Raw genomic sequence first — 15579 nt, 5'->3', positions numbered from 1 at the left:
AATGGAAAAGCGCCTGTATCAATGGTTTGTAAAGCAGAGAGAAAAGCATTATCCGGTTAATGCATTAGCGCTCAAACAAAAGGCTAAAGAGATTCATCTAAAAATAAAAGAAAAGGAATGTTCTTTTAACGCAAGTGATGGATGGTTGCAAGGTTTTAAAAAAAGATATGGAGTTCGCCTGCTTAAAATAACTGGAGAAAAACTATCTTCACAGCCTTTGCTGGTCGAACCATTTAAAATCAAACTTAAACAAAAAATTGAAGAAATGGGTCTTTGCCATGATCAATTGTACAATGCTGATGAGTCTGGCTTATTTTGGAAAATTTTGCCAGAAAAGTCTGAAAAGAAAAAACTGCTCCGGGCGTAAAGACAGAAAAACAACGCGTTACTTTTTTATGTTGTGCTAATGCTTCCGGAAATCATAAGCTTAGATTGTTGGTGATTGGGAAGGCAAAAAATCCACGCATTTCCAAAAATTTTAACTGCCCAACTGAGTACAAGAGTTCCAAGTCCTCATCGATGACATCAGCTATTTTCTACGATTGGTTTCACAAATCCTTTGTGCCACAGGTTAATATTTGTTCTGCTACAGAAAAATATCGCTTTCAATAGCTAAGATTTTCTAATTTTAGGTAACAGATTTTCTTTTAAAAAAGACAATAAAACCAAACGAAGCTGTCGAAATATTTAACCGGGCTTTGGATTGGGCTCAATGCGAGAATGTTGAGCAAAATGACCTAAATGTATTAAGACGTTTACGAGAGAAAGCTCTCCTCCAAGTATTGGAAAGGAAAAAACAACAGAAAAAAATAACCGATTTTTTTTAGATGCATAAGTATGTATGTGAAATGTGATCTCTTTTGAAATGCGTTCCTTTAGTTTTAGTTAGGCTGAAAGCCTTTTTTGTTCTTTTTTTGTATTTGTTTATGTTTAGTTTAAGGTTATAGTCAATAAAAACGTTTAAAGCACACTATCAATATGTTTTTTTATTACAAGTTTCTACATTCATAAACGTCAACAATTTGTTAAACGTCAACACTCGTGGTTTTAATTAGTTGACGTTTTCCCGAGCGCACTGTATGTATATGCATGTAGATAGCTTAAAGATGGTACTCATATCTAACCCAACATTTAAGCATAAATTAACAATCGGAAAATTGTATATGAATATATGTACATATGTATGTATAAGACTTCTGTTAGCCAACGTTAATTGTTTCAATGCTGTGCATAAGGTATGGATTCAATATAATAGGCTATATTTGGTTCGCTTGAAGTGTGTATGAATACGTTAATAAAATTGTCAACGACCATACCACGCTGAAAACATCGGTTCTCGTCCGATCACCGAAATTAAGCAGCGTCGGGCGCGGTTAGTACTTGGATGGGGGACCGCTTGGGAACACCGCGTGTTGTTGACATCCAGCAACAATTTTTTTTCTTCATTTTATTTTGCACTTTTTATTAATATAATATAATATTTATTTCAAAATATAAGTCTATACTTTGCTTATACATTAACATTTGCTATGTGTATTTCAACCAGTTCAATGCTCATCAATGAATTTCTCTACCCGTCTTTACTTTATTTCGTTAGTAAAACTACTTAGTTCGTTAATTTATGAAGTCACTCTTTTATTGTTTTCTAATTTACTTTGTTTAGTTAACTAATTAATTTAATATTAAATAAAATGTTTTATCCATAAAATTCAAGCCGAATAAAATAAGCTTGCAACAACCAACCTAAAACTATATACAGCAACAAGCACATAGACTGTGATCTTTTTTTTTTCCAAAGAAGAATATATGTATAAGTGACAGCAGACAATTTCACTAGAGGAGCAGTAGATGCAGAGCTAAAATAACTACCAATATCCCATTTACGCTTTGCAAACAAATTCAGAAATATTATATATGTATGTACAGTGCACTCGGGAAAACGTCAACACTAGTTTACGTCAACATCCCAAAACGTCAACCCTTAATTTTTTACATTGTCTACTCTAAAACGTCAACCAAACCACAAAGCTCTAAAACGTCAACTTTAAATAAATCAAAATTTTGAATTAAGCAACAGTTAAAATACACAGTTTTGATCACACACACACATTTATTTCATGAAATTAGTTCAGAATTCGGGTATTCCCCTTATATTTAAGTACATACATATTTATGTATATAGAATAGAAAAAAAATTCCATCTCAATGTGTTGTCTTTTTATATTCAGTTGATTTTTCGTTCTCGTAAGTGCCACATTACCAAAATGTGTTCAAAACAACCGAAAGTGCTTAAATTACAAGAAAAGGTAAATATTTTGGATTTATTAGAAAAGGGTGCAAGTGCGGTAGCTTTAGCAAAACAATATGGTATCTCAAAATCAACAATTAGCAAGATAAAAATGAAAAAAAATAAAATTTTTGACTGTGTCAATAATACGCTTTCCGGCCAGAGAAAAAGAAAGACATTAAGAGCATCAGAGTTGCCGAAAATGGAAAAGCGCCTGTATCAATGGTTTGTAAAGCAGAGAGAAAAGCATTATCCGGTTAATGCATTAGCGCTCAAACAAAAGGCTAAAGAGATTCATCTAAAAATAAAAGAAAAGGAATGTTCTTTTAACGCAAGTGATGGATGGTTGCAAGGTTTTAAAAAAAGATATGGAGTTCGCCTGCTTAAAATAACTGGAGAAAAACTATCTTCACAGCCTTTGCTGGTCGAACCATTTAAAATCAAACTTAAACAAAAAATTGAAGAAATGGGTCTTTGCCATGATCAATTGTACAATGCTGATGAGTCTGGCTTATTTTGGAAAATTTTGCCAGAAAAGTCTGAAAAGAAAAAACTGCTCCGGGCGTAAAGACAGAAAAACAACGCGTTACTTTTTTATGTTGTGCTAATGCTTCCGGAAATCATAAGCTTAGATTGTTGGTGATTGGGAAGGCAAAAAATCCACGCATTTCCAAAAATTTTAACTGCCCAACTGAGTACAAGAGTTCCAAGTCCTCATCGATGACATCAGCTATTTTCTACGATTGGTTTCACAAATCCTTTGTGCCACAGGTTAATATTTGTTCTGCTACAGAAAAATATCGCTTTTAATAGCTAAGATTTTCTAATTTTAGGTAACAGATTTTCTTTTAAAAAAGACAATAAAACCAAACGAAGCTGTCGAAATATTTAACCGGGCTTTGGATTGGGCTCAATGCGAGAATGTTGAGCAAAATGACCTAAATGTATTAAGACGTTTACGAGAGAAAGCTCTCCTCCAAGTATTGGAAAGGAAAAAACAACAGAAAAAAATAACCGATTTTTTTTAGATGCATAAGTATGTATGTGAAATGTGATCTCTTTTGAAATGCGTTCCTTTAGTTTTAGTTAGGCTGAAAGCCTTTTTTGTTCTTTTTTTGTATTTGTTTATGTTTAGTTTAAGGTTATAGTCAATAAAAACGTTTAAAGCACACTATCAATATGTTTTTTTATTACAAGTTTCTACATTCATAAACGTCAACAATTTGTTAAACGTCAACACTCGTGGTTTTAATTAGTTGACGTTTTCCCGAGCGCACTGTATGTATATGCATGTAGATAGCTTAAAGATGGTACTCATATCTAACCCAACATTTAAGCATAAATTAACAATCGGAAAATTGTATATGAATATATGTACATATGTATGTATAAGGCTTCTGTTAGCCAACGTTAATTGTTTCAATGCTGTGCATAAGGTATGGATTCAATATAATAGGCTATATTTGGTTCGCTTGAAGTGTGTATGAATACGTTAATAAAATTGTCAACGACCATACCACGCTGAAAACATCGGTTCTCGTCCGATCACCGAAATTAAGCAGCGTCGGGCGCGGTTAGTACTTGGATGGGGGACCGCTTGGGAACACCGCGTGTTGTTGACATCCAGCAACAATTTTTTTTCTTCATTTTATTTTGCACTTTTTATTAATATAATATAATATTTATTTCAAAATATAAGTCTATACTTTGCTTATACATTAACATTTGCTATGTGTATTTCAACCAGTTCAATGCTCATCAATGAATTTCTCTACCCGTCTTTACTTTATTTCGTTAGTAAAACTACTTAGTTCGTTAATTTACGAAGTCACTCTTTTATTGTTTTCTAATTTACTTTGTTTAGTTAACTAATTAATTTAATATTAAATAAAATGTTTTATCCATAAAATTCAAGCCGAATAAAATAAGCTTGCAACAACCAACCTAAAACTATATACAGCAACAAGCACATAGACTGTGATCTTTTTTTTTTCCAAAGAAGAATATATGTATAAGTGACAGCAGACAATTTCACTAGAGGAGCAGTAGATGCAGAGCTAAAATAACTACCAATATCCCATTTACGCTTTGCAAACAAATTCAGAAATATTATATATGTATGTACAGTGCACTCGGGAAAACGTCAACACTAGTTTACGTCAACATCCCAAAACGTCAACCCTTAATTTTTTACATTGTCTACTCTAAAACGTCAACCAAACCACAAAGCTCTAAAACGTCAACTTTAAATAAATCAAAATTTTGAATTAAGCAACAGTTAAAATACACAGTTTTGATCACACACACACATTTATTTCATGAAATTAGTTCAGAATTCGGGTATTCCCCTTATATTTAAGTACATACATATTTATGTATATAGAATAGAAAAAAAATTCCATCTCAATGCGTTGTCTTTTTATATTCAGTTGATTTTTCGTTCTCGTAAGTGCCACATTACCAAAATGTGTTTAAAACAACCGAAAGTGCTTAAATTACAAGAAAAGGTAAATATTTTGGATTTATTAGAAAAGGGTGCAAGTGCGGTAGCTTTGGCAAAACAATATGGTATCTCAAAATCAACAATTAGCAAGATAAAAATGAAAAAAAATAAAATTTTTGACTGTGTCAATAATACGCTTTCCGGCCAGAGAAAAAGAAAGACATTAAGAGCACCAGAGTTGCCGAAAATGGAAAAGCGCCTGTATCAATGGTTTGTAAAGCAGAGAGAAAAGCATTATCCGGTTAATGCATTAGCGCTCAAACAAAAGGCTAAAGAGATTCATCTAAAAATAAAAGAAAAGGAATGTTCTTTTAACGCAAGTGATGGATGGTTGCAAGGTTTTAAAAAAAGATATGGAGTTCGCCTGCTTAAAATAACTGGAGAAAAACTATCTTCACAGCCTTTGCTGGTCGAACCATTTAAAATCAAACTTAAACAAAAAATTGAAGAAATGGGTCTTTGCCATGATCAATTGTACAATGCTGATGAGTCTGGCTTATTTTGGAAAATTTTGCCAGAAAAGTCTGAAAAGAAAAAACTGCTCCGGGCGTAAAGACAGAAAAACAACGCGTTACTTTTTTATGTTGTGCTAATGCTTCCGGAAATCATAAGCTTAGATTGTTGGTGATTGGGAAGGCAAAAAATCCACGCATTTTCAAAAATTTTAACTGCCCAACTGAGTACAAGAGTTCCAAGTCCTCATCGATGACATCAGCTATTTTCTACGATTGGTTTCACAAGTCCTTTGTGCCACAGGTTAATATTTGTTCTGCTACAGAAAAATATCGCTTTCAATAGCTAAGATTTTCTAATTTTAGGTAACAGATTTTCTTTTAAAAAAGACAATAAAACCAAACGAAGCTGTCGAAATATTTAACCGGGCTTTGGATTGGGCTCAATGCGAGAACGTTGAGCAAAATGACCTAAATGTATTAAGACGTTTACGAGAGAAAGCTCTCCTCCAAGTATTGGAAAGGAAAAAACAACAGAAAAAAATAACCGATTTTTTTTAGATGCATAAGTATGTATGTGAAATGTGATCTCTTTTGAAATGCGTTCCTTTAGTTTTAGTTAGGCTGAAAGCCTTTTTTGTTCTTTTTTTGTATTTGTTTATGTTTAGTTTAAGGTTATAGTCAATAAAAACGTTTAAAGCACACTATCAATATGTTTTTTTATTACAAGTTTCTACATTCATAAACGTCAACAATTTATTAGAGTAACTGCGGGTATTGTGGTATACCCATTTTATTTTCGTCTATAAAATCGTTAAATTTTATTTGATTTGAATGAAAATTTATCAATAATATGCTACCGTTATTAAGTTCAAATAAACCTAGCTTCAAAAGCCTTAGAGCCGCGAGTTTCAGAAATATTTAAGAAAGTACTGCAAAAGACGGAAACAAGCCCTTGAAAAAATTGGCAGGTAATGTGGTATACCTTATTCTGGTAATGTGGTATAGTATACCACATTACCCGCATATGATGCCTTTAATAATAAGTCAGTTACTTTTGATTGATAACTAAAATTTTATTGCGAACCATTTAAAAAAGGAATATGAACTGAATTAAAACATATTGAACAAAAATATTTTAAGCTTCAATTGACAAAAAACGCAACAATAAAATTCATAGCACTTGTAAGAGTATTACTTACAATATTACTTACAAGAATCGCAAAGAAAAATAGCACTTCGATTGGGAATACACTTTTCGTGGGCCCAAATTTGTTCGCATTGCAGACAAGAGGTCCAAGGCTTCATTATTATATCCTGCCCATAAATTTTGCCACAGTAGTTGCAAGACGATTCTTTTGTTGGTGGAACATCTGGAAACTCCTCTTCACTGTCACTTGAATGCGAGTCAACAAACGATTTGGTAGAAATATTTTTTTTATTAGAGGGTTTTGGGGATGGATTAATGTTGAAAGCAACAACAAATTACACTTATAAGGTAACAAATTACACTTATAAGGCGAAGTTGTTAAAACAGTTGCCTTTGTTTTCCGGCCTTTCCGATTAGGTGGTGGATCTCGTAGCTTTGGTGGTGGAGATATTTCCCAGGGAGTAACGAGTCTTCGGCTTGTGCTTGCTTCTATAAACAAATTAAATAGCGTTCCTAAAATTTCCATAGATTTTATTTCGAAACTTACGAATTTCAGGCTCAATTTACATGGCTGATGCGCTTGGGGTTTCTTCTGTCGTTGAATTTATAGTTTCAACTGGATCCTCTGAGAAGACAATATATCTAGCAAGATTTTTTATATTTAAAACTGAATTGTACCTGATGATGATGAGTTCCCAGCTATAAAATCTGCATCTGTGAAAATATGTTTATCAAACGGACAAATTCCCGTGGCTTTAAAACCATTTATTGCAATTTGTCCAGTTTGAACCCTCAAATAAGCCTTAGTAAATAGTCCTGCGATATGAAAATGTGCAACTTTTCTGCCCTGTTCACGCATAAATCGTCTTATTTCGTCATTATAGTACTTCTTAAAAGGTCCTATAAAAGCCTGAGCCAACGGTTGAAGTTTGTGTGTTGAATGGGGCACAAAGAAAGTATATTCACATTGTGTTCGCGAGCTAGATCAATAACTTCTATATTACGTGTGTGGCTATAATGCCCATCTAATATAAGAAGCAGAGGTTCAGACGGAGATGGTTTCGTTACGCTTAAAAAATGCCTGAACCATTTCGTGAAGATGGGAATTTGAACCCATCCAGACAAATGGCACGCCGAGCTTGAGCCAGGGGGAGCGTCTTTCATTAGAAGAGGGTTATGGTTTTTTCGTGGAAAGATGAAAAATGGTGGTACGAAACCACCTCCTGCGCTCATGCAAGTGATGACTGTAACAAGCGATCCTCGCTCAGCTGAAGTCATTGTTCCAATCTGTTTTTTTCCTTTCCGAGCGATTATTTGTGCCTGTTGCGAAGGAACTACTGATATTCCGGTTTCGTCAACGTTCCAGATACGAGAAGGCGGAAAATTATGTTTTGCGTTTTCTTCTTCCAGCAATTTGAAAAATATATCAACATTTTCTCGAGAAAAACCACGTGCACGGTCGACGCTTGTTCCAGTTGGCTTTCGAAAACTCAGAACATTTCGGTGTCGGTTACAGAAGCCTTTTAGCCAATCCTTGCCAGTGCACTCTTTAATAACGGAGAACTTATTGGGAATGTTGTTTTTTGTGGCAATTTGATAACACAATGACCGCACGTCTGCGCGTGTTAGTCCCCAGTACCTTGACTCCATTTCTAGTATATATTTAACTAAGTCATTCTCAATTTCCGCTGTTAAAATCGGAGCCCGGCCAAGTTTAGTTGTCAACAGCTCCTCGATGGATTTCTCGCTTCTTGCCATGCGCTGCAGAGTGGTATGGGGGACACTAAATGTCTTGGAAGCCAAGAGAATACCCATTTCACCTTTTCTAACCGCTTGGATAGCTTTTTTCATATCCTCTGCTTTCCATTTTGGTATTTCACCTTTCTTCGGCATTTTTTTGATCGAGAGGGTAATATGGTACACTATACCACTTTAGCTGCCTTTACCTATCCCACAATAGCCGCATTAGAGTTTGAACAAATTAATTTTGAATAATTAAATATCGACCAAATATACAAAAATATTGCTTATATGCTTCACTAGTATTAAACTCACTTATTACTTCCCGATGGATAAATGCAGTTTAAAGCACAGGATTTTAATTTGCCAGAAATTTTCCACTGAGCACAAAAAAATGTCAACCACACGACCACGCGATTTTTTTACAACTGACTCATTGTATGCCTTGCAAAACACAAATCAAATCACGCGTTCTTAAGATTCTGAGAATGCCGAAATATCTAACTTGGTCCCGTTATTTCCACGACTTTAGTTTTCGAATAAAGCTGCTATACCACATTACCCGCCTATACCACAATACCCGCAGTTACCCTAAACGTCAACACTCGTGGTTTTAATTAGTTGACGTTTTCCCGAGCGCACTGTATGTATATGCATGTAGATAGCTTAAAGATGGTACTCATATCTAACCCAACATTTAAGCATAAATTAACAATCGGAAAATTGTATATGAATATATGTACATACGTATGTATAAGACTTCTGTTAGCCAACGTTAATTGTTTCAATGCTCTGCATAAGGTATGGATTCAATATAATAGGCTATATTTGGTTCGCTTGAAGTGTGTATGAATACGTTAATAAAATTGTCAACGACCATACCACGCTGAAAACATCGGTTCTCGTCCGATCACCGAAATTAAGCAGCGTCGGGCGCGGTTAGTACTTGGATGGGGGACCGCTTGGGAACACCGCGTGTTGTTGTTGACATCCAGCAACAATTTTTTTTCTTCATTTTATTTTGCACTTTTTATTAATATAATATTTATTTCAAAATATAATTCTATGCTTTGCTATGTGTATTTCAATCAGTGCAATGCTCATCAATGAATTTCTCTACCCGTCTTTACTTTATTTCGCTAGTAAAACTACTAAGTTCGTTTATTTATGTAGTCACTCTTTTATTGTTTGCTAATTTACTTTGTTTAGTTAACTAATTAATTTAATATTAAATAAAATTTTGTATACATAAAATTCAAGCCGAATAAGCGTGCAACAGTCAAGCAAAAACTATATACAGCAACAAGCACATAGACTGTGATCTTTTTTTTCCAAAGAAGAATATATAGATGACAGCAGACAATTTCACTAGAGGAGCAGTAGATGCAGAGCTAAAATAACTACCAATATCCCATTTACGCATTGCAAACGAATTCAGAAATATTATATATGTATGTATGTATATGCATGTAGATAGCTTAAAGATGGTACTCATATCTAACCCAACATTTAAGCATAAATTAACAATCGGAAAATTGTATATGAATATATGTACATATGTATGTATAAGACTTCTGTTAGCCAACGTTAATTGTTTCAATGCTCTGCATAAGGTATGGATTCAATATAATAGGCTATATTTGGTTCGCTTGAAGTGTGTATGAATACGTTAATAAAATTGTCAACGACCATACCACGCTGAAAACATCGGTTCTCGTCCGATCACCGAAATTAAGCAGCGTCGGGCGCGGTTAGTACTTGGATGGGGGACCGCTTGGGAACACCGCGTGTTGTTGACATCCAGCAACAATTTTTTTTCTTCATTTTATTTTGCACTTTTTATTAATATAATATAATATTTATTTCAAAATATAAGTCTATACTTTGCTTATACATTAACATTTGCTATGTGTATTTCAACCAGTTCAATGCTCATCAATGAATTTCTCTACCCGTCTTTACTTTATTTCGTTAGTAAAACTACTTAGTTCGTTAATTTATGTAGTCACTCTTTTATTGTTTTCTAATTTACTTTGTTTAGTTAACTAATTAATTTAATATTAAATAAAATGTTTTATCCATAAAATTCAAGCCGAATAAATTAAGCTTGCAACAACCAACCTAAAACTATATACAGCAACAAGCACATAGACTGTGATCTTTTTTTTTCCAAAGAAGAATATATAAATGACAGCAGACAATTTCACTAGAGGAGCAGTAGATGCAGAGCTAAAATAACTACCAATATCCCATTTACGCTTTGCAAACAAATTCAGAAATATTATATATGTATGTACATATGTATATGCATGTAGATAGCTTAAAGATGGTACTCATATCTAACCCAACATTTAAGCATAAATTAACAATCGGAAAATTGTATATGAATATATGTACATATGTATGTATAAGACTTCTGTTAGCCAACGTTAATTGTTTCAATGCTCTGCATAAGGTATGGATTCAATATAATAGGCTATATTTGGTTCGCTTGAAGTGTGTATGAATACGTTAATAAAATTATCAACGACCATACCACGCTGAAAACATCGGTTCTCGTCCGATCACCGAAATTAAGCAGCGTCGGGCGCGGTTAGTACTTGGATGGGGGACCGCTTGGGAACACCGCGTGTTGTTGACATCCAGCAACAATTTTTTTTCTTCATTTTATTTTGCACTTTTTATTAATATAATATAATATTTATTTCAAAATATAAGTCTATACTTTGCTTATACATTAACATTTGCTATGTGTATTTCAACCAGTTCAATGCTCATCAATGAATTTCTCTACCCGTCTTTACTTTATTTCGTTAGTAAAACTACTAAGTTCGTTAATTTATGTAGTCACTCTTTTATTGTTTGCTAATTTACTTTGTTTAGTTAACTAATTAATTTAATATTAAATAAAATTTTGTATACATAAAATTCAAGCCGAATAAGCGTGCAACAGTCAACCTAAAACTATATACAGCAACAAGCACATAGACTGTGATCTTTTTTTCCAAAGAAGAATATATAAATGACAGCAGACAATGTCACTAGTGGAGCAGTAGATGCAGAGCTAAAATAACTACCAATATCCCATTTACGCTTTGCAAACAAATTCAGAAATATTATATATGTATGTACAGTGCACTCGGGAAAACGTCAACACTAGTTTACGTCAACATCCCAAAACGTCAACCCTTAATTTTTTACATTGTCTACTCTAAAACGTCAACCAAACCACAAAGCTCTAAAACGTCAACTTTAAATAAATCAAAATTTTGAATTAAGCAACAGTTAAAATATACAGTTTTGATCACACACAGACATTTATTTCATGAAATTAGTTCAGAATTCGGGTATTCCCCTTATATTTAAGTACATACATATTTATGTACATAGAATAGAAAAAAAATTCCATCTCAATGTGTTGTCTTTTTATATTCAGTTGATTTTTCGTTCTCGTAAGTGCCACATTACCAAAATGTGTTCAAAACAACCGAAAGTGCTTAAATTACAAGAAAAGGTAAATATTTTGGATTTATTAGAAAAGGGTGCAAGTGCGGTAGCTTTGGCAAAACAATATGGTATCTCAATATCAACAATTAGCAAGATAAAAATGAAAAAAAATAAAATTTTTGACTGTGTCAATAATACGCTTTCCGGCCAGAGAAAAAGAAAGACATTAAGAGCATCAGAGTTGCCGAAAATGGAAAAGCGCCTGTATCAATGGTTTGTAAAGCAGAGAGAAAAGCATTATCCGGTTAATGCATTAGCGCTCAAACAAAAGGCTAAAGAGATTCATCTAAAAATAAAAGAAAAGGAATGTTCTTTTAACGCAAGTGATGGACGGTTGCAAGGTTTTAAAAAAAGATATGGAGTTCGCCTGCTTAAAATAACTGGAGAAAAACTATCTTCACAGCCTTTGCTGGTCGAACCATTTAAAATCAAACTTAAACAAAAAATTGAAGAAATGGGTCTTTGCCATGATCAATTGTACAATGCTGATGAGTCTGGCTTATTTTGGAAAATTTTGCCAGAAAAGTCTGAAAAGAAAAAACTGCTCCGGGCGTAAAGACAGAAAAACAACGCGTTACTTTTTTATGTTGTGCTAATGCTTCCGGAAATCATAAGCTTAGATTGTTGGTGATTGGGAAGGCAAAAAATCCACGCATTTTCAAAAATTTTAACTGCCCAACTGAGTACAAGAGTTCCAAGTCCTCATCGATGACATCAGCTATTTTCTACGATTGGTTTCACAAATCCTTTGTGCCACAGGTTAATATTTGTTCTGCTACAGAAAAATATCGCTTTTAATAGCTAAGATTTTCTAATTTTAGGTAACAGATTTTCTTTTAAAAAAGGCAATAAAACCAAACGAAGCTGTCGAAATATTTAACCGGGCTTTGGATTGGGCTCAATGCGAGAATGTTGAGCAAAATGACCTAAATGTATTAAGACGTTTACGAGAGAAAGCTCTCCTCCAAGTATTGGAAAGGAAAAAACAACAGAAAAAAATAACCGATTTTTTTTAGATGCATAAGTATGTATGTGAAATGTGATCTCTTTTGAAATGCGTTCCTTTAGTTTTAGTTAGGCTGAAAGCCTTTTTTGTTCTTTTTTGTATTTGTTTATGTTTAGTTTAAGGTTATAGTCAATAAAAACGTTTAAAGCACACTATCAATATGTTTTTTTATTACAAGTTTCTACATTCATAAACGTCAACAATTTGTTAAACGTCAACACTCGTGGTTTTAATTAGTTGACGTTTTCCCGAGCGCACTGTATGTATATGCATGTAGATAGCTTAAAGATGGTACTCATATCTAACCCAACATTTAAGCATAAATTAACAATCGGAAAATTGTATATGAATATATGTACATATGTATGTATAAGACTTCTGTTAGCCAACGTTAATTGTTTCAATGCTGTGCATAAGGTATGGATTCAATATAATAGGCTATATTTGGTTCGCTTGAAGTGTGTATGAATACGTTAATAAAATTATCAGCGACCATACCACGCTGAAAACATCGGTTCTCGTCCGATCACCGAAATTAAGCAGCGTCGGGCGCGGTTAGTACTTGGATGGGGGACCGCTTGGGAACACCGCGAGTTGTTGACATCCAGCAACAATTTTTTTTCTTCATTTTATTTTGCACTTTTTATTAATATAATATAATATTTATTTCAAAATATAAGTCTATACTTTGCTTATACATTAACATTTGCTATGTGTATTTCAACCAGTTCAATGCTCATCAATGAATTTCTCTACCCGTCTTTACTTTATTTCGTTAGTAAAACTACTTAGTTCGTTAATTTATGAAGTCACTCTTTTATTGTTTTCTAATTTACTTTGTTTAGTTAACTAATTAATTTAATATTAAATAAAATGTTTTATCCATAAAATTCAAGCCGAATAAAATAAGCTTGCAACAACCAACCTAAAACTATATACAGCAACAAGCACATAGACTGTGATCTTTTTTTTTTCCAAAGAAGAATATATGTATAAGTGACAGCAGACAATTTCACTAGAGGAGCAGTAGATGCAGAGCTAAAATAACTACCAATATCCCATTTACGCTTTGCAAACAAATTCAGAAATATTATATATGTATGTACAGTGCACTCGGGAAAACGTCAACACTAGTTTACGTCAACATCCCAAAACGTCAACCCTTAATTTTTTACATTGTCTACTCTAAAACGTCAACCAAACCACAAAGCTCTAAAACGTCAACTTTAAATAAATCAAAATTTTGAATTAAGCAACAGTTAAAATACACAGTTTTGATCACACACACACATTTATTTCATGAAATTAGTTCAGAATTCGGGTATTCCCCTTATATTTAAGTACATACATATTTATGTATATAGAATAGAAAAAAAATTCCATCTCAATGTGTTGTCTTTTTATATTCAGTTGATTTTTCGTTCTCGTAAGTGCCACATTACCAAAATGTGTTCAAAACAACCGAAAGTGCTTAAATTACAAGAAAAGGTAAATATTTTGGATTTATTAGAAAAGGGTGCAAGTGCGGTAGCTTTAGCAAAACAATATGGTATCTCAAAATCAACAATTAGCAAGATAAAAATGAAAAAAAATAAAATTTTTGACTGTGTCAATAATACGCTTTCCGGCCAGAGAAAAAGAAAGACATTAAGAGCATCAGAGTTGCCGAAAATGGAAAAGCGCCTGTATCAATGGTTTGTAAAGCAGAGAGAAAAGCATTATCCGGTTAATGCATTAGCGCTCAAACAAAAGGCTAAAGAGATTCATCTAAAAATAAAAGAAAAGGAATGTTCTTTTAACGCAAGTGATGGATGGTTGCAAGGTTTTAAAAAAAGATATGGAGTTCGCCTGCTTAAAATAACTGGAGAAAAACTATCTTCACAGCCTTTGCTGGTCGAACCATTTAAAATCAAACTTAAACAAAAAATTGAAGAAATGGGTCTTTGCCATGATCAATTGTACAATGCTGATGAGTCTGGCTTATTTTGGAAAATTTTGCCAGAAAAGTCTGAAAAGAAAAAACTGCTCCGGGCGTAAAGACAGAAAAACAACGCGTTACTTTTTTATGTTGTGCTAATGCTTCCGGAAATCATAAGCTTAGATTGTTGGTGATTGGGAAGGCAAAAAATCCACGCATTTCCAAAAATTTTAACTGCCCAACTGAGTACAAGAGTTCCAAGTCCTCATCGATGACATCAGCTATTTTCTACGATTGGTTTCACAAATCCTTTGTGCCACAGGTTAATATTTGTTCTGCTACAGAAAAATATCGCTTTTAATAGCTAAGATTTTCTAATTTTAGGTAACAGATTTTCTTTTAAAAAAGACAATAAAACCAAACGAAGCTGTCGAAATATTTAACCGGGCTTTGGATTGGGCTCAATGCGAGAATGTTGAGCAAAATGACCTAAATGTATTAAGACGTTTACGAGAGAAAGCTCTCCTCCAAGTATTGGAAAGGAAAAAACAACAGAAAAAAATAACCGATTTTTTTTAGATGCATAAGTATGTATGTGAAATGTGATCTCTTTTGAAATGCGTTCCTTTAGTTTTAGTTAGGCTGAAAGCCTTTTTTGTTCTTTTTTTGTATTTGTTTATGTTTAGTTTAAGGTTATAGTCAATAAAAACGTTTAAAGCACACTATCAATATGTTTTTTTATTACAAGTTTCTACATTCATAAACGTCAACAATTTGTTAAACGTCAACACTCGTGGTTTTAATTAGTTGACGTTTTCCCGAGCGCACTGTATGTATATGCATGTAGATAGCTTAAAGATGGTACTCATATCTAACCCAACATTTAAGCATAAATTAACAATCGGAAAATTGTATATGAATATATGTACATATGTATGTATAAGACTTCTGTTAGCCAACGTTAATTGTTTCAATGCTGTGCATAAGGTAAGGATTCAATATAATAGGCTATATTT

At 33.4% G+C, this 15579-nt stretch overlaps 6 non-coding genes across 6 annotated transcripts; all 6 read left to right on the top strand.

Annotated features, from left to right (window-relative positions):
- The first annotated feature begins 1302 nt into the window (after positions 1 to 1302).
- On the top strand, positions 1303 to 1421 carry LOC128865535 (5S ribosomal RNA). The gene has a single exon (XR_008454863.1). It is a non-coding gene; the product is annotated as a 5S ribosomal RNA (ribosomal RNA).
- A 2369-nt stretch (positions 1422 to 3790) lies between these two features.
- LOC128865534 (5S ribosomal RNA) lies at positions 3791 to 3909 on the top strand. The gene has a single exon (XR_008454862.1). It is a non-coding gene; the product is annotated as a 5S ribosomal RNA (ribosomal RNA).
- Positions 3910 to 9000: 5091 nt separating this feature from the next.
- On the top strand, positions 9001 to 9119 carry LOC128865463 (5S ribosomal RNA). Its single transcript, XR_008454808.1, has one exon. It is a non-coding gene; the product is annotated as a 5S ribosomal RNA (ribosomal RNA).
- A 693-nt stretch (positions 9120 to 9812) lies between these two features.
- On the top strand, positions 9813 to 9931 carry LOC128865533 (5S ribosomal RNA). Its single transcript, XR_008454861.1, has one exon. It is a non-coding gene; the product is annotated as a 5S ribosomal RNA (ribosomal RNA).
- A 723-nt stretch (positions 9932 to 10654) lies between these two features.
- LOC128865553 (5S ribosomal RNA) lies at positions 10655 to 10773 on the top strand. Its single transcript, XR_008454881.1, has one exon. It is a non-coding gene; the product is annotated as a 5S ribosomal RNA (ribosomal RNA).
- A 2356-nt stretch (positions 10774 to 13129) lies between these two features.
- Positions 13130 to 13248, top strand: LOC128865468 (5S ribosomal RNA). Its single transcript, XR_008454813.1, has one exon. It is a non-coding gene; the product is annotated as a 5S ribosomal RNA (ribosomal RNA).
- The last annotated feature ends 2331 nt before the right edge of the window (positions 13249 to 15579 follow it).

This window comes from Anastrepha ludens, chromosome 5, assembly GCF_028408465.1.
Source record: "Anastrepha ludens isolate Willacy chromosome 5, idAnaLude1.1, whole genome shotgun sequence".
Taxonomy (NCBI): Eukaryota; Metazoa; Arthropoda; class Insecta; order Diptera; family Tephritidae; genus Anastrepha; species Anastrepha ludens.
Note: the sequence above shows the minus strand (reverse complement) of the source record. Positions and strands in the feature narration are given on the sequence as shown.